Source organism: Polyodon spathula, chromosome 2 (genome assembly GCF_017654505.1).
Source record: "Polyodon spathula isolate WHYD16114869_AA chromosome 2, ASM1765450v1, whole genome shotgun sequence".
In the NCBI taxonomy this organism is placed as follows: Eukaryota; Metazoa; Chordata; class Actinopteri; order Acipenseriformes; family Polyodontidae; genus Polyodon; species Polyodon spathula.
Window position 1 is genome coordinate 83,545,183 of NC_054535.1, and position 24,307 is coordinate 83,569,489.

The 24,307-nt window shown below is 36.6% G+C and overlaps 1 protein-coding gene across 1 annotated transcript in view; it reads left to right on the forward strand.

The window, feature by feature from the left end:
- Window positions 1-701: 701 nt before the first annotated feature.
- The window catches only part of LOC121302368 (E3 ubiquitin-protein ligase MARCHF3-like), a 40,027-nt gene continuing 16,421 nt past the window's right edge, over window positions 702-24,307 (forward strand). The window contains exon 1 of the mRNA XM_041232300.1: window positions 702-884. The gene's annotated coding sequence lies outside the window, so the exon portion shown is untranslated. The remainder of the gene's footprint in view (window positions 885-24,307) is intronic.

Consider the following 24,307-nt stretch of genomic DNA (forward strand, 5'->3'; position numbering starts at 1 on the left):
TAATATAAAGGCCCCCATTTTTCTATACAGAACAGTTTGCTCTTTTTGGCGAATTGTGTGTGTGTGTGTGTGTGTGTGTGTGTGTGTGTGTGTGTGTGTGTGTGTGTGTGTGTGTTTTTTTTTTTTTTTTTTTACTTGGTCAGTGAAAGCCGTGTCTTACTGAATGAGTTCTTCTATTTGTTTGACACAAATTATGCCTTGTGGAAAGAACTTCAGTTTCCATTTCTGACAATTCATCAGATTTCATGAACACACACAAAAAAAAAAAAAAAATGCACAAGTGATACACATTTTATGAATGAATGAATACATATTTTTTAATTATAAAAATAGCTTGCATGTAATACTGTAGTAACGCAATACTGACAATAGGTGCAATTTACATTTCATAGGACATTGTAGCCAAATAGCATGGTGTTATGTAATAGACATACCACACGAGACAGTGTATCACAATTTGCCGTTAATCGCAGGATATTTTGTTCACCAGCTAGGATGAAGTCGATCACGTTTACAATATTACAGTAAGTAGATGACTACCATGCTTATCCACTAGGCGGTACAATAAGACCAGTCTCAAATTTAGACCCGCCCCAGATTGTTTTCTCCCTGGTGGTGATTCTGCTTCCCTGCATCCAGGCGTCGATTGGGTCCTGCGTGATGTCACTCACTTCAACAAAATATTCAGCAGTTGGGGGCCTGTCTGAGTCAGTCACACTGGCAGCGAGCTCAGTGGATTGCGAAGTTTGAAGAAGCGCTGAATCCGAGTTACAACAGTCATTGAGAACATTTGTTTCTGTGCTACTACAAGCGCCTGATTATTTCTAGTCATCTCAAGAAACAGTTATTTTGGCACATGCTTTGAGCAAAGGGAGACCGAAGAGGTAAGCCATCATAATAATGTATCTATTCCAACAGTTGAAATTGACACACATCTGTAAGAATACAACTTGTATTTGTATAGATATAGATGCATTTTTTTCATTTTTAAACGCATCGCTTTGAAATATAACAACTGGATTGAGTGCTGTTAGAACATCATTAGCAGCGAAAACGCATATGTCAGTGTGACTGTCTGCTCCGTTCAATTTAAGTGGAACTCTATTTTACAATCTTGGGCAGGGGGGTTTATTTAAACTGAATTGGAAGGTTAATAAAATAGAGGATTTTCCAACGTTGCTAATACAATTGTCTGCTGTTGTGTTCTTGTTTCTGCTTTGAATGTAACAACCCATTTAAAGTTGAATGTAAGCGTTTATAATTTAAACGACCAATTATGCATAATGTATTTATATATCCATAAACCATATGTACCAAATATTATTTCAGAGACATGTTATATGTGTTTACGTCGTTTTGCTAACCAGTATAACAAAAATAATTCCATTGCATAACTAATTAAGATCTGTAGAAGAGTGATTTAATTAAAACGTTTATTCTGGACTGTGTTCAGGCTGGAGACTTGTTCAGAATACGTTAATGTGAACGTCGATGTTTTGAATTACTTAGGAGTTCCATCACATCATCGTTTTGTGAGTAGTTATTACTTTTCAGTGCTTTTCTAAATCTCATTATTCCGGGAGTCTGGGCAGCCCCAAATTCTTGGGGGGTGGGGGGTGTCTTTAAGCACAGTGTTAAAATCCAAGATAGTTTGGCCAATAGTACTACAGTAGAATACATGATATAATTTTACTTATACAATTTTATTTGTAGTTATTCCCATCTGGTACACATTGGACTTAAATAGCTTTGATTCATGTCAGAAGTATGGGGTGGTTAAAACAGTTAACAGTGAAACATGGGAGGTAGTAAGGATGTTGCTAAGTTTCATTTCACAATTTTTACTTGCATTATCCATGAACTGATCAAGCAACCTATTAACTTCTCTGAGGAAAGATGACATTAGAATATTTAAAGGTGGTACATTTTCATGCAAGGTGAAGGACAATGGCACTATCTGAGCACCACTGTCAAGCAGATACAGTCAGCTACACTAATTGTGAGGTGTGATTTGAGCTAATGTCCACTAGGAGTTAAGCTGTGGCCACCAAACTCATTTCACCTTCAGTGATCTAAGCCAGAGTTGAAAATAATGAGTGGCTTGGTAATTATCCCACTTCACCACCTAGATCCCCTATCATGGTATTTTGGCAACATCATTTTGGATCAGCTTGGTTTCATTTTAAGTTTTGAGTGAACACATCGTTGAATCAGTATAATTATTGCTCCATGTCTTTATGAGTTCTACTTGCTTTTCAGATTGATTCTTGCAGTATTCTTTTTGGGCTTAAGGGGGTATCCCATTTAGTGGGCATTTCTTCTGTTAAAAAAAAAAAGTACAACAAGGAGTCTTTAATCATGCACCTACTTGTTAAAAATAGCATATTGTGGCTAATCATGTCTTCCTGTTTTTAACAACACCTAGATATTAAGATACAAAGTAGTACATTTGTACATAATTCAAAATAACTTGCATTAGTCATCCATATGCCAAGATTAGGGAAATCTACTGTAGTTTCTAATGCCTTTTGTGAAAACTTTCTGGTGAACAGTATAATCAAATAAGCATATTCCTCTTTCCATTTTGAATGTTTGTGATTAGGCATGTGCAAGAGATCTGAGACACACTTGCAACCCCTGTCACTTTTAATTACCCCCACCCCCCAAGAAATTGGCATGCAATGTTTCAAGAAATGCCACTCCTCACATGAAATTACAGATGTCTGCAGCCTTTTACTGTGTCCCACCCATTGAATAATGACCCACATTGAAGGCATGTGAACACACCAGTTGGTATACTTTCATCTTGGTTGTTCCCTAGATAGGAGATTCATGTGCACAGTCCAAAAAACATTTTGTAACCAAGTTATCCTGAATCCCACTGTGCACTACAGTATTAATGTCAAATTCTGTTTTTATAATAAGGGTTACTATTATTTTGACAGCATATACAGTTATAGTTTTAACTGGGTCACTCTTGTGTCTTAAAATTTCAATGAGTGGTGAATCATACTGTTGTATTATTTGCTGGTTTCATATTAGACTACTATGTACTGAGCAGTGACATCCAATGCATCCAGTCTTTTTCAGATATTGGAATTTATTTTCACTGTTGATTTGTGTCATGCATTTTAAGGCAACTGTCTTACCAATCAGCTTTTGTCTTGTCTTGATCTGCTTAGCCAGAGCACCACTGTTCAGTCTTGTGAAACATTAAGAAGCAAACCATAAATTGCACATAAATGTGCATAACTAAAAGCAAAGACACTTAAATTACTATAACATCCTTTTTCATAATAGGCCAATAAAACATTTTCTGGCTTCCAACCCTGACAGTGCATTCCTGTAGGATTATTAAGAGTAATAGCAGCAAACAATATTTCACAGGGTAATAGTCAGTTGAAATGGATGCTATGGTGATGGAATAAGAGTGCTCTGTGTGCCACACAAACCAATTTAAAGAGATGGAAAATAGATAAACAGCAATACGAGTTATTGGCATGATAAGGCAAAATACATTGCTGGATACAGACAACTACAGTAATTGTGAGGTGTGATTTGAGCTAATGTCCACTAGGAGTTAAGCTGTGGCCACCAAACTCATTTCTCCTTCAGTGATCTAAGCCAGAGTTGAAAAGAATGAGTGGCTTGGTAATTATCCCACTTCACCACCTAGATCCCCTATCATGGTATTTTGGCAACATCATTTTGGATCAGCTCGGTTTTACTTTAAGTTTTGAGTGAACAAATTCTTGAATCAGTATAATTATCACTCCATGTCTGTACAAGTTTTACTTGCTTTTCAGATTCGTTTTTGCATTATTGTGTTTAGGCTTAAGGTCGCATTTAGTGGACATTTCTTCTGTAAAAAAAAAAGCTAGAGCAAGGGGCCACATGAGTTATTTCAAGCCCATAGTCTGTCAGACTAGCTCTGATGGAATTAAAACACCTCACTGCTTAAATATCAAAGCTTACTACTTTCACATCTAAAGATTCAACATATCATTACCATTTATGGCAATGGGTGTCCGTCTCTGTGGTACAATTCCCCCTTCCACCCCCCCCCCCCCCCCCAAAAAAAAAAAAAAAAAAAACAGTTCCTACTCAGGCAGAAAATGCACTGTTTATTGTACTGGTGTAGTTAAAAGAGGATGTAAGTGCTGGTGCTTGCAGGCAGACTTTGTGCTGTGCAATGCCACACATGCTTTTGAGCTCTGTGCACTTCATCATTTGAAGATATATTTTATAGTATCTCTGAAAACCAGAAATTTGCATAATAGTCTCTTTGACTTTGGATTTGTTTTTAGCTACTCAACAGAAGTAGTCATAAGTTGCAGATCTGTCATTTGAGGTCAGCAGTCACTGTCAAATTTTAGCTCGGAGCTCCACAGGTACTCTGTAGTGGGGCATTGGGGGTGGGTGGGGGTGGGATGGGAAAAGTGAGGCAGGCAGACAGGGTGAGGCAACACTAGATATAGGGGTTAATAATAGACTGTAAGGTACCACAAAATCTGTGACTAGTCTGAAAAGGCGTGAATCTAGTATTTCAGTGAAGTTTGGAAGACACTCAAATATGCAGTTCCTCATGGTTTCACTTTTTTTTTCCGAAAATGATTTTACCTCTTTTTGGTTTAAATATCAAATTTATAGGAGATACTTGTATACAGATAGGAGGTCTTGTGTGCCTGCAAATGAAGCTGCAAGTTAACCGTTGAGAATTCTGCAGAGTGGATAAATGATAAACTGTTGAAGAAGTTGGTAGACTGTCCACAAATAGTTCTGTTTTAAACTTATACATATTTCTGTGATTCTGACAGCATAAACATTTAGGACAGTACATGTCCTGTAATGTTTCAATTACAAACAAAATGAGATCAAACCTGTTCAGCTATAGAAAAATGCTGTTGGAATGTTAATGGTCTTAAGAAAAGCATGTAGTTGTAAATCATTGGTAAGGAGTAAACTATTTAAAAAGAAAATAGAAAATAGTAGTCCCCAAATCTATCTAAATTACAAATAGAAAATAGGATGCCAGCAGCGTATTTAAAATAAAAAATAGTACATACTGTTTTGTAAATGGTATTTTTTTTTTTTTTTAAATAGTCGACACTGTCTACTAGTTTTGGTATACAGAAAACAAATATTTTTCCATTATAACAAACTGAAAACGTCAGTACTGCATTTGATTAAAAATAGGAAAAAACTATTTCTATTAAACAATAGGTATTTTGTAAATAGTAAAATAATGTCATGCCCATCCTTTTTTTTTGCTTGTTTTATAATGATAAAATCTACCTTTGCATTTCTCTAGATGAGAGCTCATAGTGTTACATGGCAGCATAGCATACATACTATACAAAAGTACTATTACAGTAACTATGTCTCTGTTGCACAACTTGCCCCTAAGCACAGTGGCAGTAGTGACTGTTCCTGGAATTGCAATGTCTGAAAACTACGACCGGAAAGTGCAACACTGGTCAAAATAAAATATTCTTTAACATCAGACAAGACACACCTTTTTCCACTCAGGCAATGTGCCTGTATGTACGCATTGTGAGTGTTGGTAGCAGGTCAGTCGAATCTCTTGGCTAGTCAGTGTATTTAAAACAGACACACGTTACTAACATTACTGTGTGGGTGGGAAATGACATAAGAAAGGCTGCTAAAGAGGCAGAAGTCTTTCAGTTGCCATTAGATTGTGTCCTTAATGGACAGTACAAAGCTGGAATGCATTGAAGTAACATGATTGAGGAACATCCAGCTCAGACAGAGCAGGTCTTCAGTTTCTTCAGAGTACCAACAGCCACATCTTTATGAATCACCAACCAACTGCTTTGCAGCTGAAGAGGCCACTTTGCTTTTAAAAGGTACAGTGCCCAACATTAGCATGTGTTTAATGGCACAAGTATGCTAAAGTGTGAGTGTTTACTCACTAAATGAGATTAAAAAAAAAGAAAAGTTTGAAGATGCTTGTTATGCTGGTGCTGATGCAAATTATTACTTTATTCCTGTAAACCTCAAGTAAATGAAATGGGTGCGTTTACCTTGTCCGCAGTTTAATTGGTGAATCAATGTATTTTTATGCTCGGATGCAGACAGACATGTCAGCACAGGAACTATTTTAGACTTTATGCAGTTGCACTTTTTAAAAGATACATTAACATACTTGCTTTTGAAAGACTGTATAATTTTAAAAGAAAAGCAGTCACAAAATAAAGTCCCAAGCAACAGCAGCAGCAGCAGCAGCCTTGGTTCAGTCTAATCCATACTGTTTAAGTTTGATAATGGTAGTAATGTTGCTGTTGTTCTTAACGCAGATTTTCCTAGTAGGTACAAAACATTTTTGTGTTTCAGCTCATCCAGCTCCATTTTATAAGGAATGCACATAGCTTTGATTAAATCACATGGAATTACACCTTTTTCAGTTCAGCATTTTTTTTTCTTTTGTGCTGTTCCAAAGGGAACTCAGTTGGAGCCAGGCAACTAGATGGGTTATAGAAAGAGCCATTGTTTTTTTTTTTTGTTGTTTCAGGAGAAAGGTGCTTTCTTAAGATTGCAGTGGTCTGCCCTGGTGAGCTGCATTTCTTAAAAGGCAGGCTGGTTTTACATTCATTTGAAAAATGTTTACATGAAAACAGCTATGTTCGCATTGTTGAAATAGAGAGCTTCAAAACCTTGCCGTGTCTTTCAAGAATCTCAGTTCTGCGGTACAACCAGTAATTCGTTTGTATATGTATTAAACATACACTGACGTTTACACTGCAAGGCTGCACACTTTGTCTGAAAAAGATATGCTTTTCAATAGGCGTTGAACAGTTTAAATATTTTTGGTTTTCCTGGATACAGTGACACGTAGCTATGTAGAAGATACTAGATGGTAATGCCATATCAGTTTTGATTTAAAGTTGTTTTGTGGCATCTTGCCACCCACTGTCAAGGTTATTCCTTTGTCAGCTTTTGTCTTCGTTAATAATGCAAACTGCTACCTGTTCATTGAATGTCTAATAAGAAATGAATGTCTTTCAGATCTGGCTCAGCCACTAGCTTGCTGCGTGAAATGCGGAGAGACTTCATTTAAACCACATGAATATTATATGGCACTGTTCCCAATCATTAACCTTTATACCCATAAGATGTACATGAACATAGTGACCATAAAGTGTAAAGTAGATTGGCATGTTTCTTGGTACCGCTTGGCTGAACGAGATTGGTTGGACCCCACTGGAAACGAGATCCTACAGCTCATTAGAGTGAAACTGTGTACATATTCCCGAAACATTTTAATGCAATTATAACAGTTCTTCATAATGCATCTGCTGGTATTACAACAGTACAGTGTAGCTCAATAAGGATTCAATTGAGGACTCATCTCTTTATATCGATGTCCAAATAATATTCAAAACATTCATGAAAAAATATTCTCAATAGTCACCAACCATATTCACTTAATTTGGATATTGATTGCACAACAATTGATTCAGGCTTTCTCCGCTGCTGTGTTAATCCTTACTTGAGAAATGTTATGGACTCGTCAGTCTGCTTTTTGTTACACATGTTGGCTTAAGGTGACCAAGCTTGAATTGGCGGATGTATTTAAATTGCCCATTGCCTTCATTCACAGGACTGTGGAAGAGTGCTAAAAACAGTGATTGTCCCCTCAGCCCCTTCCCGCTTATCATCAGGGTTAAATGTATATGGCAAATAGAAAGTGGGAAAGATGTAGATAGGTATTACAAAGTACCGTGGTTACATTTTCTGAAAGCAGTTACACTTCTTATCAACCACATCCTCGGGTGGTTCTGCTACCTTGCTAAGAACCATTGGTTCTAACCGTTTTTTAAATTCATGGTGCAGCAGTATCAGCATTGATAGAGCATTGGTAATACTACCGCGCCAACATGAGGTTACATGTGTGACCTGACCTGCAAAGAAAGCTGTGCCTTAGTTCTTTTAACTCTATGGGCATTATACATGTAAACAAACACATTATCAAATAGGCCCACTGTTATTTCAAAAGGCTTTATCGGAAGTAGGATGCAAATTGTTTGTTTGAATATACTTAGCAATCTAAATGGTGCTGGTTTGTAAGGATACTACTAAGTCATTGAAATAACAAAATGGAAGGTTAACTTATATCCACAGTACCAGTGCATTTCTAATGCAGTGTGCTTCTTTGGTATTTGTTCAGCATTTCACAGACGTTTATTGTAGGACAACTCCTGCCAACATTTTAAATATACTAAGTTTTGTCATGCGTGGAGTCAATAGACTCAAAGAGTATGCAGTGAAAGCCGCCTCCAGATTACAGCCCTCTATAGTAGAGCTTTCTGAAAACCTTGCTTTATTGTTACTAGGGGTATGAAGAGAAGACCTATACACTGCATTGCTAAGGCAGCTACATGGGACGCCCTACTTGAGTAATGCATATAGTTTTCTAAAGAAGGAACATAGGAGCAGGTGGGCATGGAAACAAATAATTAATGTTCTTCCTGCATAGTCATTTTCAAGGAAAACAGAACAGCAATGTCATGTGCACCCCAGGAAGTCCTGTGCCATAACAATGTCAGAGTATAGAGCTTTTCAGCCAGCAAATAATAGTTCTGAAACTCGGGACAGTGTGGAACAGCGAAACATCCATTCAGGGACAATCCTGGGAAATCCTTGGGCATTTGGTCATCATATCACCAGAACAGAAGTGATGGCTTTGTAATAGGAATGGGGGTGAGTTTGGGGCTAGGGAGGATTCAAGCATGCAGATGGTATTATACTGTACATGAGGTTGTAAAGTATTCAGTTTAATTTTTAAAAAGTTAAATCCATAAATCCATATTTCCAGATTGCATTGCTCTTTTGAACTTCTTTATAGCACAGTAGTGAGTGATTCAACACATTAATCAAAGAGAGCTGTGGAATATGGGGATTAAAAATGATATTGACTGAGTTCAAGGGAATTATTCAAGCAATGCAAAACATCCCTCAAGTCTGATCTGATTAAAATACATGGCAGCTGGAGTCAGACGACAAGCTGGTCCTGGATTTGGATGGAAAGTATTCCGCTGTGCCCGATTGAGCTCTTGGACCAGTGCCCAGTGCCCAGTGGGTATTCAAACTGATGGATGGACACGCACAGACTGTGATGACTGGCTTTGTTTTTGCTACCGAGTAGGCATTCACTTTTGTCATAAGATGAATACCTTAACAAAACTAAGTTAAAGCCATTGAGGGTAGATTTCAAAATACAAGGTAATCAACATAGACCCCAGGCATTTAACCACTGAGTACAGCAAGCAGTCATACATAAAAGGTATAGAACATGGAAATGTCAGTCTTCTTTTTAAAGCCATTTGAAATGCTGCTGAAAGGAAATGTAGACTATCAAGAGGTGTGTAATTTAAACTCTCCATTAAAAGTATAAAAAACATGCTTAAGCGGAATGAGTTTTAATGAATGGTTTGCTGTGCACGAATTATATATATATATATATATATATAGATATATAAAAATTAAGAAATTAATCTTATTCAATATTTTAGCTAACACATTGAGCTATTTATTCTGAAATGAAATACAAAAAGCAGCAATTACAATTCTGAAATAAATAAGAAACAACTTCAGATGACTCATAAGCCGCAAAATGAAATGCTCAGTTGCTTATTTTTGGTTTGGTGTTAGTGTTGCATATACTGTACAATAATAGATGTTTTTGTGAACCCCCCAAAACTAAAATGTGGTAAATCAGCAACATATGGAGAGGTTTTATGTCTCTGTCATGTCACACTGACAATTGTACATATATCTTGAGAAATATTTTTGTTGGGATGAAAGTTATAAATTATCAAAATATAGATGTACCATATAGGGGGGCACTGTCTGGCTGTACTTCATACTTGCATATGGTTGGTGTAGGTCATGGTGCTTTACTTATTCATTATACCAATACAGTAGCTATAATTTGTAGCGAGGAAGTATGTCTCTGACACATACCATTTAAATAATATAGTTTTCTGTGATTTATGATCATTTTTGTACAGTGAGATTTCTGTGCAGTTCAATCACTCATCTTGATTACTGTTTCCTTCTCTTCAGGCTGTATGTTTTCAGGCTGCCTTTGGGGTTTTAACCATCATCAGATTCCTCACATATTCTGTCGTTACAGAAAATTGTAAAGCTGCTGGAACAGTTGCTTTGTATTCCCCCTAAAGATCACGACAGCTGATTCTCATGAGCCAGCCCTGCAACCAGAGATTATCAATTACCGTTTACTTTCTCTTCACTGAAGTTTACGCTACACGTTTAAATGGGCACACTTTCACAGAGCAATTCATAGTCTCTGGGAACAAAACATTAAATCAATAATTGCTTTTTGCTGCGTTATGTAATGCAGCTTATTAAAATCTATATTGGAAGTACTTGTGGTATGCAGAGAGCTGGGAATTGTGGTTGTACCAGGGTGAGGCTGCTTCTATTTTTAACTGTCAGTGGCCTCTTTTTCCCACAGTTTCTTTGGAGCCAGGCGTGCTTAGGAGGAATACAATCCTAATTCTCAGTAGAGTTGGTGAAGATGGTACATAGTTCCAAGGTCAAAAGAACAGTAATTGTTTTTATAGTTTATGATTATGAAAGATACGCACAGTTATAGTTTCTCTTGGTTCTCATTACTTGTTACTGGCTGATGACTGGCTTTGTTTTAGGGTTTTATTCCCCTGCAATTGCCCTAAAGTTCATTTATTGGCCAGGTCCCGTATCTTTAGCAATGCAGTATGATTGTATCTATTGTATTTATTATCCTAATTACTGGTCGGTAATTTCTTTAACCAATAAACTAACAAATACGAGTTTTCATTTCATGTAATTGCCCATCAATTTTATTATATCCCTTATAAAATGTTAGCCTGCTAAAGTTATTGTACCATACCTCTATTGGCTTTACAATGCTTACCTTTGCTTCACTGTGCTTTATTAGATTTTGCGATGCTTTTACTATTGTACACAGCTTCAGAAATCATTTATGATGTCCACATCTTTCATTTGGCCCACGTATGGAACTGATATTAGGAGGCTGAAACTCATCAACATTGTACAGCTAAACTCCCACTCAACTCCCAAAAATTCCTAAACAGTCCACAAGGAGATAGTCTGAACATACTGTTTTCAAAGGATCCATGAGATGATTCAGAATGTATATTCCAGTTACTGCTTGTGGCTCGTTTCAAAGCTTTTAATCCAGTCTGTAGTTGGTTCCTATTTACTGAACAGAGTAAAACACCATTTAACAGGAACTGTACATTATTGTAATTCAGGGTCTCTTAAACATTATAGTCAATTTGTTAGTTTCTCATTTTGAACTGCAAAAGGTTGTATTACTATGTGTTTTTTTTTTGTTTTTTTTTTTTTAAATGAAATTGCCATATATTAGATTTCCTTTAGTTGTTTATGTTTAGTTTTGTAACATTAAAGAGTGTTTTTCTCTTCAGTAAATTTGTGACTGTTTGGATTAAAAGGCTTTGTTTTCTCCGCAGTTTGTTTACTGTAGCCTGGGCGGTTCCTCAGTATATTTCACAACGTTATCTTTTAATAATTAAGCATCCCCACAAGGGAAGCTTCTATGGGTTTGTCAGCCCATCCCTGCTGTTCCTCTAATATTGCTGGCATACGGAGGTCATGTGACCGATGAAGTTTCAGATGCATAGAGACAGTATACTGAGTTACTGTCTTTATTTTTAACACAGCTGGATTATTTATTTTTTCTTAAATTCCATTACCAGTATTGTCTAGTGAAAAGACAAAAATAGCTTTCAACTCTTGCTATATCAATCATACAGACCACATGGTTTGACATTCTCTCAATATAATTCCATTACAGGTGGTGTCCAGTGAACATTAGAGGTTTCAGTGCCACATTGTTTTTCATAGTTCCATTTTACTTCATGTTTACAAACCGTTTTTTGTGAGCAAAAGCAAAGTATTCCCTGTAGTATTCTTTACCACTATAGAGCGTGCTACAGGAGATGTTTTCCTTTTGTGACCAAAAACCACCATTTCTAGTTATTATGTACTCAAGGTCAATAATCAATGTGAAACGAACAAACAAACATTCATAATATATTTTGAAATTTGGATCAAACAGCTGTGTCAGAGTTAAGTAGGAATTCAAGTGCAATTTTAAGTACATCCCAGAAGAATTCAGGCAGGGCCTGACATCGCAAGATAACTTCTCCTGAGATACGTTTTTTGATAATGGGCAAAAGTTATTTTTCATGAAGTGTCAAGCTTGTTATGGTCAAACTACCAAATAGTAATTCTTTTTTAGATTTTTGTATTCTTGAGCCACCATATGTCATTATCCAAAGATATCTAATACAATAAATGCATAAATAAATCATATAAATCTTCAGCAGAGAATCGGTTTGGTCAAAGTGCAGCCAAAACAGAACTCCCTGCCCACACACTCATTCCATTGACTCACAGCTTGCTGTTTGTTGCTGTAACATAATTTACCACAAAACAAAAATGTAAGATTGGGAAATATAAACCAGTAAACCTAATTTAACATTGGGAAATATATAACATTAGGAATCCAAGACAATTAAGTCATTTGATTGGTAAATATCATGATAGTTGATCAGCGATTTGTCTCCACAGATTTGCCATTAGCTATGGAGTAAAAATGCAAGTTCACAGTTCCTGTCCTCTGATATATCCTCTGCTCTTATATGAATAAAACGGCAGCGTTCTGCAGTTAAGATCGATTCTGGCTAAAAAGCCAATAGATTGGCTCGTCATTCAGGAGCAGGGTAAGAGACATACTGATGTTGAAGGGCTTGAGAGTCAGACACCACAGTGGCTTTGTGGAGGGATATGTAGAGCAGAAATGGAACAATGTTAAAAAAAAAAAAGATTCAATTCTCTTCATCTTTACATTTATTCTGCAGATGTTTTAACAAATTGTGCTAATAATTAGGCTCCCTGTTCTTCTAATCCTCCTGAGGATTGTGCCTTATATAAACCATGCTGTTAGTCTGAGTTAAAAAGGAAACTGCCTTTCATCAAGCAGACTTGTTAGAAATGTGAAACGATGTGGGCACTGTTTGTCTGGAGGAACTATTTTGTTTAGTAAAAGGTGAACATGTCTGATCGGTTTCTTTTTTATTGCACTGCTAACGCTAATTTTGTATTTGTGGAAGGAGATGTTGTTGACATAAGTGTTCAACATACTATGAAAATACGTCATGGTTCTGTACGTGTGTCTACATATTGCACATGTCCTGCGCATATTTAAAGCATCAGAATATGTACACATTCTTTTCCTTATAGCTGTGACCTGTCTGTGCTTGTCATTGCATATGCAAGCAAAAACTATGGCGTCCATTCGGCTGAATTTGATCAACCTGAACCGGCTTTTATTACAGGCTTTTACTGAAGTTATTGAACATGCTATCCATTTCTATCACTACAGGAGAAAAGCATTATCCTTGTGTGGTGTGTGTGTGTGGGAGACACTTTTTCTAGAACTTAACAACATGAAGAAAGCTATCTGGGAGGTTTTTGGTCAGCCTTTGTTTAGCTCCCAGTTGTATTTTTAGCACCAGCAGTAATCTGATATTAATTGTAAATAATTAAAAAAAACTCCTGTCCTGTCACAGTTGGTCTCAGTTGCTGTCAAGCAGTGAGGGCGTATTTTATGGCAAACATTGTTTTTGCTCCTAATCTGAGGGCCCAGAATTCCAATTCACCTAAGTATGAGGGTTATTCGCAAGGTAAGCTGGCTGATGCTCTATTCTTCCGTTGTCGTTGTCAAGTATGACACAAGAGATTTGCTGTGGAGATGTCAAAGGTGGTAAAGAAGGTGAGAAGAATAAATAAAGCAAATGCTACTGGAGTCCCATTTCCCAGAAATCAGTCTGATTGATGTCTTTTAGATCGGGGGTGTCAAACTGAGTTCCTGGAGGGCCACAGTGTCTTCTGGCTTGCATTCCACCCAAGCTCTCAGTTACTTAATTGGTCTAATTATTTGATTAATTGGTCACATCTCTTATGGCTGCAACGTGTTTTGTAGGTAGTGAACCTTGAATCAGGTGTGTTTTTAAAATCATCAACTGTAAAAAATATTAAACATGTCCAATTGAAAAAATAATTAGATCAATTAAGTTAATTGAGAGCTTAAGTTGGAATGGAAACCAGAAGACTCGGTGGCCCTCGAGGACTGGTGTCACCCCTTTTTAGATGTTCAGTATAGCAAGAGTCAGATTTGGTCAGAATCAAGGTTACGCTTGTATTATAGGTTTAGCAATAGGAAAACCAAAATACCCGTCCATTGTAAAAGTATTCAAACCCATTCCAGATCTTCCTGTCACTAATTCAAGAATTGTCACCTTTTAACCCTTTACATTTCTACTGCAGTGCTGGATATAATGATATTTCACATAGTTTCATATTAAAGAAAAAAAAAACTTAAAAGATATTTCAAGGCGGGGGTCTTTTGGTGCAGTTCATTTGATACAAGGAAATGACCTACTTCTTACAATTGATAGGCACATCATTTCCTGTATATTTTATACTGTTGTAATTTTAACTAAACACATTTTTTTAGGGGAATGCTTCATGGTATGGATACCTGACCCAATAAGCTAATGAAGGCTATACCTTATCTAACTGCAAGGGTATTTGTTAAGATATATTATTCTATATGCTGTGGATGTGTAGGTACTTTGTTCATGACACTGATGCTTGTAATGTGTTATTTCCTTGGGGATACATACACTTGAGGCATGCCCTGTTTTAAATTGTGACCAAAATATGGTTTCAGTGCTTTTGAGACGTGACTAAATATCCCTCCTTGTCTCTGGTTAATGTAGTGTGTGCAGATAGTCTTTAAATTAATTGTTTGGGGTGCTAGTTGTTTAAACATAAATTCTGGAAAAAGGTCAATAGGTCAAACTAGCTGTGTTTAGTCTAAGATGGTTAGAATGTATCTAAAGTGCTGAATTGGCCAAGTGAAAAAAGACATTTTAAGAATAAGCATTCAGTTTTCAAAGCACCATGGCTAAAAAAGGACTTCATAGAAGACACAGGGTCTAATATTGATCTAAATACAGACACTGTTTAAATTAATGAAATGGAGCATTTGTGCACCAAGGGTAAGGAAACCTAACTTTGATACTGTGTAATTTGTTCCTTTTAGTGCATTTCTGTCTGTAAAAATGTGTAAAACTCCAGCGACGGTGCTGTTTTAAGAGCCTAAATGACTGCTGTAATTACTGTAGATCCACCACTGTTGAGAGAAATTAGAGAGGCCACAATCTTTCAAGTGAGTTGTGACTTTTTTGCCGCATTTAAAGAGTATGAAGCCGCAGATGTCATTCAAGTTGTGTTTTTACATCCTCCATGTTTTAGGGTGCTTACAATACTGCTGAGTGGTTCTAGGTTCTATTGCTCCAGTATCGAGTTTGTATAATTTATGTCTGCTTTGAGCTTGCTTTGTCTGGAGAATTCTAAATGCTAGGACTGAGCAGACCCTCATATGGCAACATGGCCTTTCAACTCTCCCAGAAGCATATACTTTACATTTTGTAAAGTGAAGCATTGTAATAACAGAAAATAAATAATTACATGAAAAACTGTTTACTGTTTAAACCATTAAAAATGCAAAGGTTGATTCTATTTTTATCAATTAAACAGTAGCCATATTTACATGTGCGTCCATTTGAGTTTATGTAGTTACTATCTACGGTATAATTGCCTTGGTCTGACAGGTTAGTCACTAAGACATAAGTCATTGTTTCAAATGTACTTCATAGTGTTTAAGCATTACACTAGGCCTACACAATGTTAGAATCATGTGCTGCTGTTCATGTGGGAACAATTATACTAAAAAGACAGCTAAGTGAATGAATTTAAGAAATGTCAGAACTGATTAAGTGGTGTCATTTGTGTTTTTCATTAATGACTTGATTTAGATAATTATCCATTCAAAGCTGTGATAATTGGCAGAGATTTGTATTATCTTGCTGTGCGGATGCTGCAAACAACCTTCTAGCTGAAATAATGCCTTCATTAACTGCTCTTATTTAACACAATCCCCAGCTTGAGTCCATTATCCTCGGAGCTGATGCTTTGAGAGTGGAACTATTAAAGAAAAATCTTGAAGGCTTTAGGGTTAGCAGTGTGCTGAGTTCAGGTCATAAATATTGACCTGAACTCAACATTTGAGTCCAGGTCGTGTCCCCCCCCCCCCCCCCCCCCCCCCCATGTGTCTGACACATTGCTTAGATTTTTGTTTCCTCTCTCATTTTGCGATAATCGCCCTTCATTTTATTTATATGGTTGGAACCCTCAAGGTGGTTAAAAAAAACAGAACAAAAAAAGCGAATGCACTTGCTGATTGTTTTTAACCCTAAAATTCAGGTGAAATGCCTATTCACAGTAAGGCCTGGAATGTTACATAATGCAGTAATTAATATGTAAGCACCATTGCTACATTGACATTATTAGATGTAAAATGGAAGAATATTATACAAGTAGACTGGAGTTGAGGAGTATAATGGTAAACTAGTGTCTGACGGGATTATGTTGCCCTGAGCCAAACGTGTATGTGATAGGTCAGCATGTCAGACTAGGTCAGAGCGGTTGCTATGAGAATATGTATTGCTGGTATTGAAGAATTCTAGTATATATACTGATGCTATAAATATAGACATTGTGGGCTAGAGTGCAAACTATAATCTGTCATGTGATGGTGTTTTAATGAGTCACAAGATGGATTTTTAAAACCAGGTTTCATTAAAACGTAATTTGAGACCACTTAAGGGTTTCATAAACCCCCTAATTTGAGGCACTGACGTACACAGTTATTGTAAAGGTTTGTAAAGTTAATTACAGTTTTGATCCTTGATCCTGTAGCCATACCATTTGTGTTCAATCATTGTTTCAAGGATAACTGCATCAAGTGTTTCAGAAAAAAAGTGTTTCAGAACACCTCTGACATGTGGCCTGTGCAGTCACTAAGGACACTGCGATGTACTGTGTGTACCTGTACTGTAATTTGAAAGCAACTGTGACAGTTTAGTTTACATGATTATATAAGTGAATTTTTGTTTTTAGTGTTTTAGTGGCCACAATTGCGGCATTATTCATTCCAGCTGATATCCCTCTGTAACTAATGTATTTCCTGCAAGCCTGGCTGACTACATTGCTGATGCTTTTATGCCCAGGATATAGATGACTGTGGCATCTTCTTTCTGTTTGTAAGCCTGTGTCAGCACTTTATTTATGATACCCTTCAAACAGGTGCGTTCCACTGGGGCTCATTATTAGATTGCTGTCAGCGGGAGCTGCTGTGTACAGTTGTTTATTTGTTTGCCACTTATCCAGGAAACCATTTGAACAAATAGGACAATGGATTGAATTGTCTGGGGATTCATTGAACCATACATTCAGTATATACTGTACCTTACTAAAGTGCTGAAGTACTGTAGTATGATATATAGAGGTTTTTGCTTTTTTTGCTTTTTGTCCTTATAATGACAGTCTGTTATTCATCTGAAGCAAAATAAGTGAAGTTTTTATTTGTGTTTTTTTTTTTTTGTGGCTATCAGACTTCTATTGATCTGTTGAGCTTCAGCAGCATCCTGCAGTCTAAGTTTCTGGTGACCTTACCTGCCCTTACATACTAACCAAGGAGAATGTGTCTGTCCTCCAGAATAGTATCCAGCCACCCCTGAGGCTTTTATTTTTGCAATCGGGATGTGAGGTCATCTGGAATAAATGAGACACCCAAAACAATTCAGTAACAATCAGGTACTGTATTAATGTAAAAAAGAAAAGGTAAATTGCAATTGTACACACCCCCTCATCCTTGAAAATTAAAGAGTTTTTCTTTTCTTCTCCCGTTTAGTTTTTATGACAATACACTGCTGTGCATTAGACAGTGCTGGCACTTACTATTGTTAGATATGTCTATACCCATGGCATGCCGTTTTAACACTTAATCCTCCATTTCTGATATCAGTAATTTTATATTTAAGTTTTTTTTTTTTTTTTTTTTACCAAAACGATATATATATATATATATATATATATATATATATATATATATATATATATATATATATATATATTATACATTTATTTTTGATATCATGAATTCTATTGTTGATATAAAAAAACACCCTTGTCTTATACCAATACAGTACTAGCACAATAGCACAACTATATTTATCTTAAGTATTTCAATTGTGGGTAAACCTCAACGTTTCTAGAAATATATTTCAAGGGCAATTCTCATTAAATGTGCAGTATGGCACACTCGCTCTAGTGCTCGCAATGTTGAGCAAGGGCCGGTTGTACTGATCCTGAATCCAGGCTCCGATCTGAGAGAAGCTTCAGTGCTCTTCGAAGACTAAAGTCATGGCTTTGTAGTTCCATGACAGAAGCGACTGCCACACTCACCACTCATGACAACAATTATTTGTTGTAAATGTAAATTTTGTTTGTAATACATTTTATTATTTCAGACAGCATAATCTTCGTTCATTCACCAGCAATAGAAACTGACCCCCAAAACACACACACACACAATTTTAAACCAAAGTTATGCCACAAGGTACAGTAAGAAAAGAAAATCAAATTTCAGCAAAAACAAAATGTAATTAAAGAAATGTAAAGCTGGACATGAGGCTTGTTAAACTGTGTACGTTTTTATTGCCTTGTACCTTAGAACAGAAATCACAATGCGACTAATAATAATAAACTAATCTCACTGCTGTTAATGATCATTTTAATTAACATTCAAACATCCGTGGGAACATAGAACACAAAATGATGCAATATGGATCACAAAAAAATGTAATATCCACTGAGGTTAATGGGTCAGTGGTTCTGTTAGTTTACCAGAATGTCCACCAGCTAATATATACAAAAGTAGCAGAATTATACACATATAGCAAAACAAAAACTGTTTTGTTTTTTTTCCAAACCTGCTTGTAGGTTTGTTCTACTGACCAGGAGTAGCATTGCATTCAATAGAACAAAACAATGTGGTTTAACTTCTTTTTGGGTTTTCTTTTGTAGCGAGAGTAACAAACACTGTGGTCTTAAACCGTTCTTGCCGGCTGCAGACAACTACATTTGAATTTCCTTCAGCCTCCCGCATTGTACGTGTTTACCTTTACCTGCCTTTTTTTTCTAAAATTCCAACCCCCAGAAGAAACAGGAACATTTCTAAAATGTAAAGAGGCATGCTGTGCACATTTGAGACAGGACAGAATTTTAAATTGGCCCTTAAACTGAAATAAATTAATACGTAAATTGAGCCTGACTCATACATTTTTATCCTGCAGACTGATGCCTCTGACATAGTAGGTCTAAGGACAGATATTTCCCAGGAGGTAGAAGGCGTGGGGCATTTGGTATTGTACATTAGCAGGAAGCTGCTTGCGTGAGAGACTCCGAGACAAGGTCTGCTGTAATCGAGAAAAAAAATGCCTAACTGTCATAAAATAACAAAATGATCCAAAAGCAAGCTTCTCTGCGCCTCTCTTCCTGTGTGTGTGGGTCTTTTTTTTTTTTTTTACTAATTACTAATATCTGTTCTGTTCATTTTTTGCCAGGGAAAGTTTGTCTTGAAAGGCTTCTAAACAGTAAACTTCACATTTTTTTGAATTTTTTTTTTTTGAATTTTTTAAAATCATTCCAACATATTTGACTACAAAGTATAAATTGCACAATCCACTATCCGCTAAATTATCTAATCCGCTAATACCTTAGCAACTGTGGTGTTTTTTTTCTTTTTTTTAAAACTTTACTAGATTGCTAAATTTAAATGTCAGGTTTAAGTATTAAGAAAGCAGTAGCACTTATTTGCTAATTTACAAATAACCAATAGAAGATTGACTTTTTTTCACAGCTAGCCAATCAGAAGTGATAGGGGTGGGACAAAAACACTTTTTAAAAGGTTTGTGTGTAGGTGCTAGACTTCCTCTATTCAGTTTTCAGAAACTTGCGTGGCTTTCTGGAATATACCCGGAGTGTTTTTCTAGCAAAAGAACGAACATGGGGAAAAATAAATAAATAAAAACCTGTCCCTCACACAAATCTTGTTGTCCTGGGTGTTGGGCAATGTGAATTGCACACCCCTGAATGATGAGAGATATAAAACAAGTTATGCCCAAGGGTAACTTTAAGTTCCGTAACTATTAGACCATTACACACTAGAGGGAAGTTAAGGGAACTATCTCTTGCACAAGATGATCCTATTTGTTTACAATCGATGATACTTGTACTTAGACCAGGAATGCATACTGGACACTGAAATGGTCCAAACACATTTCTTGTGTGCATTGAAGGACATCACAAAACAGATGCTTTTCCAGCTACAGTACAAGACGTACATATATGAAAAGTCTGTCTGAACACTGTGCATAGAAAAGATGGGAGTGGAATAGCTGAATGCATAGGAGCTCATTCTGACTTGTTACCAAAAGGTACAGTTGGCCAACTGCATTTATTATTCATTTTCATTTTTAATCTCCTTGAAATTCCACGGGGAGCTAGTACCTGTGATTCCAGCTGCCCATTTTGTTTCCTTTTGTGAATAAACTGCAATCATTACATATCCCTCAGCTACTGGGATCAAGTGACGTAAGTAATGTCAACAGCAACCAAAACTTTCAAGCAGCACAGCATCAGAGAGACAGAAAACTGTCTGTAGATTAAAGTGCAGTAATCTGCAGAGCATTTTGATGATCAAATAACAGCAAAAAAAATACTTGTTTTTTTGTTAATACTGTTGCCTGTGTCATTTTGACCCACAAAAAATCTCTTTATTCCATTAAATCAACTAAAGCAGAAAGACACCACACACACACACACTATATATATATATATATATATATATATATATATATATATATATATATATATATATATATATATATATATATATACAGCTCTGGAAAAAATTAAGAGACCACTGCAAAATTATCAGTTTCTCTGGTTTTACTATTTATAGGTATGTGTTTGGGTAAAATGAACATTTTTGTTTTATTCTATAAACTACTGACAACATTTCTCCCAAATTCCAAATAAAAATATTGTCATTTAGAGCATTTATTTGTAGAAAATGACAACTGGTCAAAATAACAAAAAAGATGCAGTGTTGTCAGACCTCGAATAATGCAAATAAAATAAGTTCATATTCATTTTTAAACAACACAATACTAATGTTTTAACTTAGGAAGAGTTCAGAAATCAATATTTGGTGGAATAACCCTGATTTTCAAGCACAGCTTTCATGTGTCTTGGCATGCTCAGAGTTGGGGAACATTGTCAGAGCAGAAGGAAGCACATTTTCTTCCAGGACAACCTTGTACTTGGCTTGATTCATGTCAAAGCTGCCCGATTCCAGCCTTGCTGAAGCACCCCCAGATCATCACCGATCCTCCACCACATTTCACAGTGGGTGCAAGACACTGTGGCTTGTAGGCCTCTCCAGGTCACCGTCTAACCATTAGACGACCAGGTGTTGGGCAAAGCTGAAAATTGGACTCATCTGGGGGTGCTTCAGCAAGGCTGGAATCGGGCAGATTTGTCTTTGTGAAGGGCGCATGAATCAAGCCAAGTACAAGGTTGTCTTGGAAGAAAACTTGCTAACTTCTGCTCTGACAATGTTCCCCAACTCTGAGGATTGGTTTTTCCAACAGGACAATGCTCCATGCGACACAGCCAGGTCAATCAGGGTGTGGATGGAGGACCACCAGATCAAAACTCTGTCATGGCCAGCCCAATCTCCAGACCTGAACCCCATTGAAAACCTCTGGAATGTGATCAAGAGGAAGATGGACGGTCACAAGCCATCAAACAAAGCTGAACTGCTTGAATTTTTGCGCCAGGAGTGGCATAAAGTCACTCAACTTCAATGTGAAAGACCGGTGGAGAGCATGCCAAGACGCATGAAAGCTGTGCTTGAAAATCGGGGTTATTCCACCAAATATTGATTTCTGAACTGTTCCTAAGTTAAAACATTAGTTTTGTGTTGTTTAAAAATGAATATGAACTTATTTTCTTTGCATTATTCGAGGTCTGACAACACTGCATCTTTTTTGTTTGTTTATATATATAAACACTTACAGTCCCATTAACTTGCTCTGAACAATAGGATCCCTCACATGTGATTTAACAAATGAGACTGACACATCAACAGTGCACATCAAGGTTTGGATCTGAACCTAGATCCTAATAAGGGACTTCTTGTTAGAGTACAGTACAGTTCAAATGTTTATGTCTGTCTGATTTCATTTATAATGTTTAAGATATGAATGAACCACCAGTGGTGCAACAAGAATAAGTGTAGCTTGTATTTTTTTAACAGCACAGATCTCTCAGTACATGTTCTTCATTAAAAATAAATAAATAAATAAACAAACAGTAGGGGCTCATTACTCAGCAATGCCAGCCCAATGGATTTCATGGACTTGGAATGGCATTGCTGTTCAGAAGTCATTGTTACAGGATTGAAGATTGTCAAAAGATTACTTTTTGTTGGTTGTCCAGTCATGCACAAAGATGCAGAAGAGTTGAAACAGTTCATGGTTATTAAGCCTTTGCTTGGGGGAAATAGGGTCCCGAGGAATGTCCCGAGGATTTTTTTTTAAAGGACTGTGAGGCGAGAGTGTATTAAATGGAATGTCCAGACAGTAATTTATGTGTACAGAAATAAAATAATTTATTTTTATTCTCTATACACAACAAAATGATTAAATAACAAAAGAAAACAAAATGGTGTGAGGGAAGGAGTGCAGGGGTGAAATCCAAAACAAACCGTGATGACTCGTCTTTAATTGTCTTCGTGGCGACCCATACATAAACAAAAAAAAGACAAAAGAAATGTTAGTGTTTTTTTGTTTTAAAAATCCCGCTGCACCAAACCAATCTCTCCCTCCACCCGTTACTCCTCCTATTTTACTTTCGGACCAACCCCGAACACAGTAGTACGTTCCCTTTAGTATGTAATGTCCCGCCTCTGTAGTCAGTGGAACACCAATCCTCAACTGACAAGTGTCCTTATCCTTCACTTGACTCCAGTGGCTGGAATTTACATACTCGTACTTCCGCCCCTCACCAAGGTGCCGCCCCTCAAAAGATGACTTTTGCCATGGTCACGAGATCTTGGTAAGGGAAGTCCCGAGTTGGTTTGATGCCATCTACTGTCGGGAGGCTGAATCACAGACCGAAAACCCTTTGACTCATCACAAGGACTGTTTCATAAACATCCTCTTAGGCAAAGTAGTGCTTTGAAAAATGAGAACGAACTTCTAACCCTCCCTTAAAAAGTTAACAAAAGGTTTCAGGAACTGTAGACTAATTTTAAAAAAATCAAAACGTAGTTCTTCACAAAACTTTCCACAAACCAGTGCTTAAAGATTTGTGAATATGGTCCATGGTTTCAAAACAGAAAACTAAGCTATAAATGTTATGAAAACCAATGAGAAGCAAGTGTACTCATTCTAAATGGGGGGGGGGGGGCAAAAACTTTGAAGTCAAAACATCTGCAAGGCATTTTCCATTTCAAAACAGACATGGAAGTGAACAAAAACTAATTTCATTTTCAATATACAGAATATTTCACTTTAATGCAGGTCATTTCATCAGGAGCTGACTGATTGGAGAGAAAAAAAAGCTGTATGCCAGATGCCAGACTGTCCTTAGAAACACATAAATAATGCTGATGGCATACGCTAGACTATCAGAAAAATAACACATGTTTGATAGACTTTATTTATGACTGGATGGTCTTATGGTCCTGGAAGCTTGGGGAGAAATGTGTGCATCTGGATGTAGTAACTAGACGATTAAACTCCAGCAGCATGTCTTCCCTTTTATGTCTAGCAGAATGAATTATTAACAGGTGTTTGTCTAAATAATCATGATTCATTTTCTTAGCTTTAGTACAATTTCCCCTTTTTCTTTCAAACCAAAATTGTAGCTGTGGGGGATTTTATTTGAATGTTTTAATATTATTGTAAATATATTTGTATAAATATTATATTGTCTTACGTTCCATATCCATTAACAATGGAGTTGCTGTAATGGGATGTGGGAAATTGATTCTGCTTAATTTACAGCACAAGTGTCTTTAAACCCATAAGAGAACAAAGAGGTTCTGGACGTTTTTCAAATAGGTCCAATTACATATAACAAAGAAAGTGATATACAGTAGATGCCTGTTAGCAACCCTGATAAAGACAACGTTTTCCCAGGAACCAATCCCATCCCATAGACTTTAATGTTAATGGAATTCTGTTATTAGCAA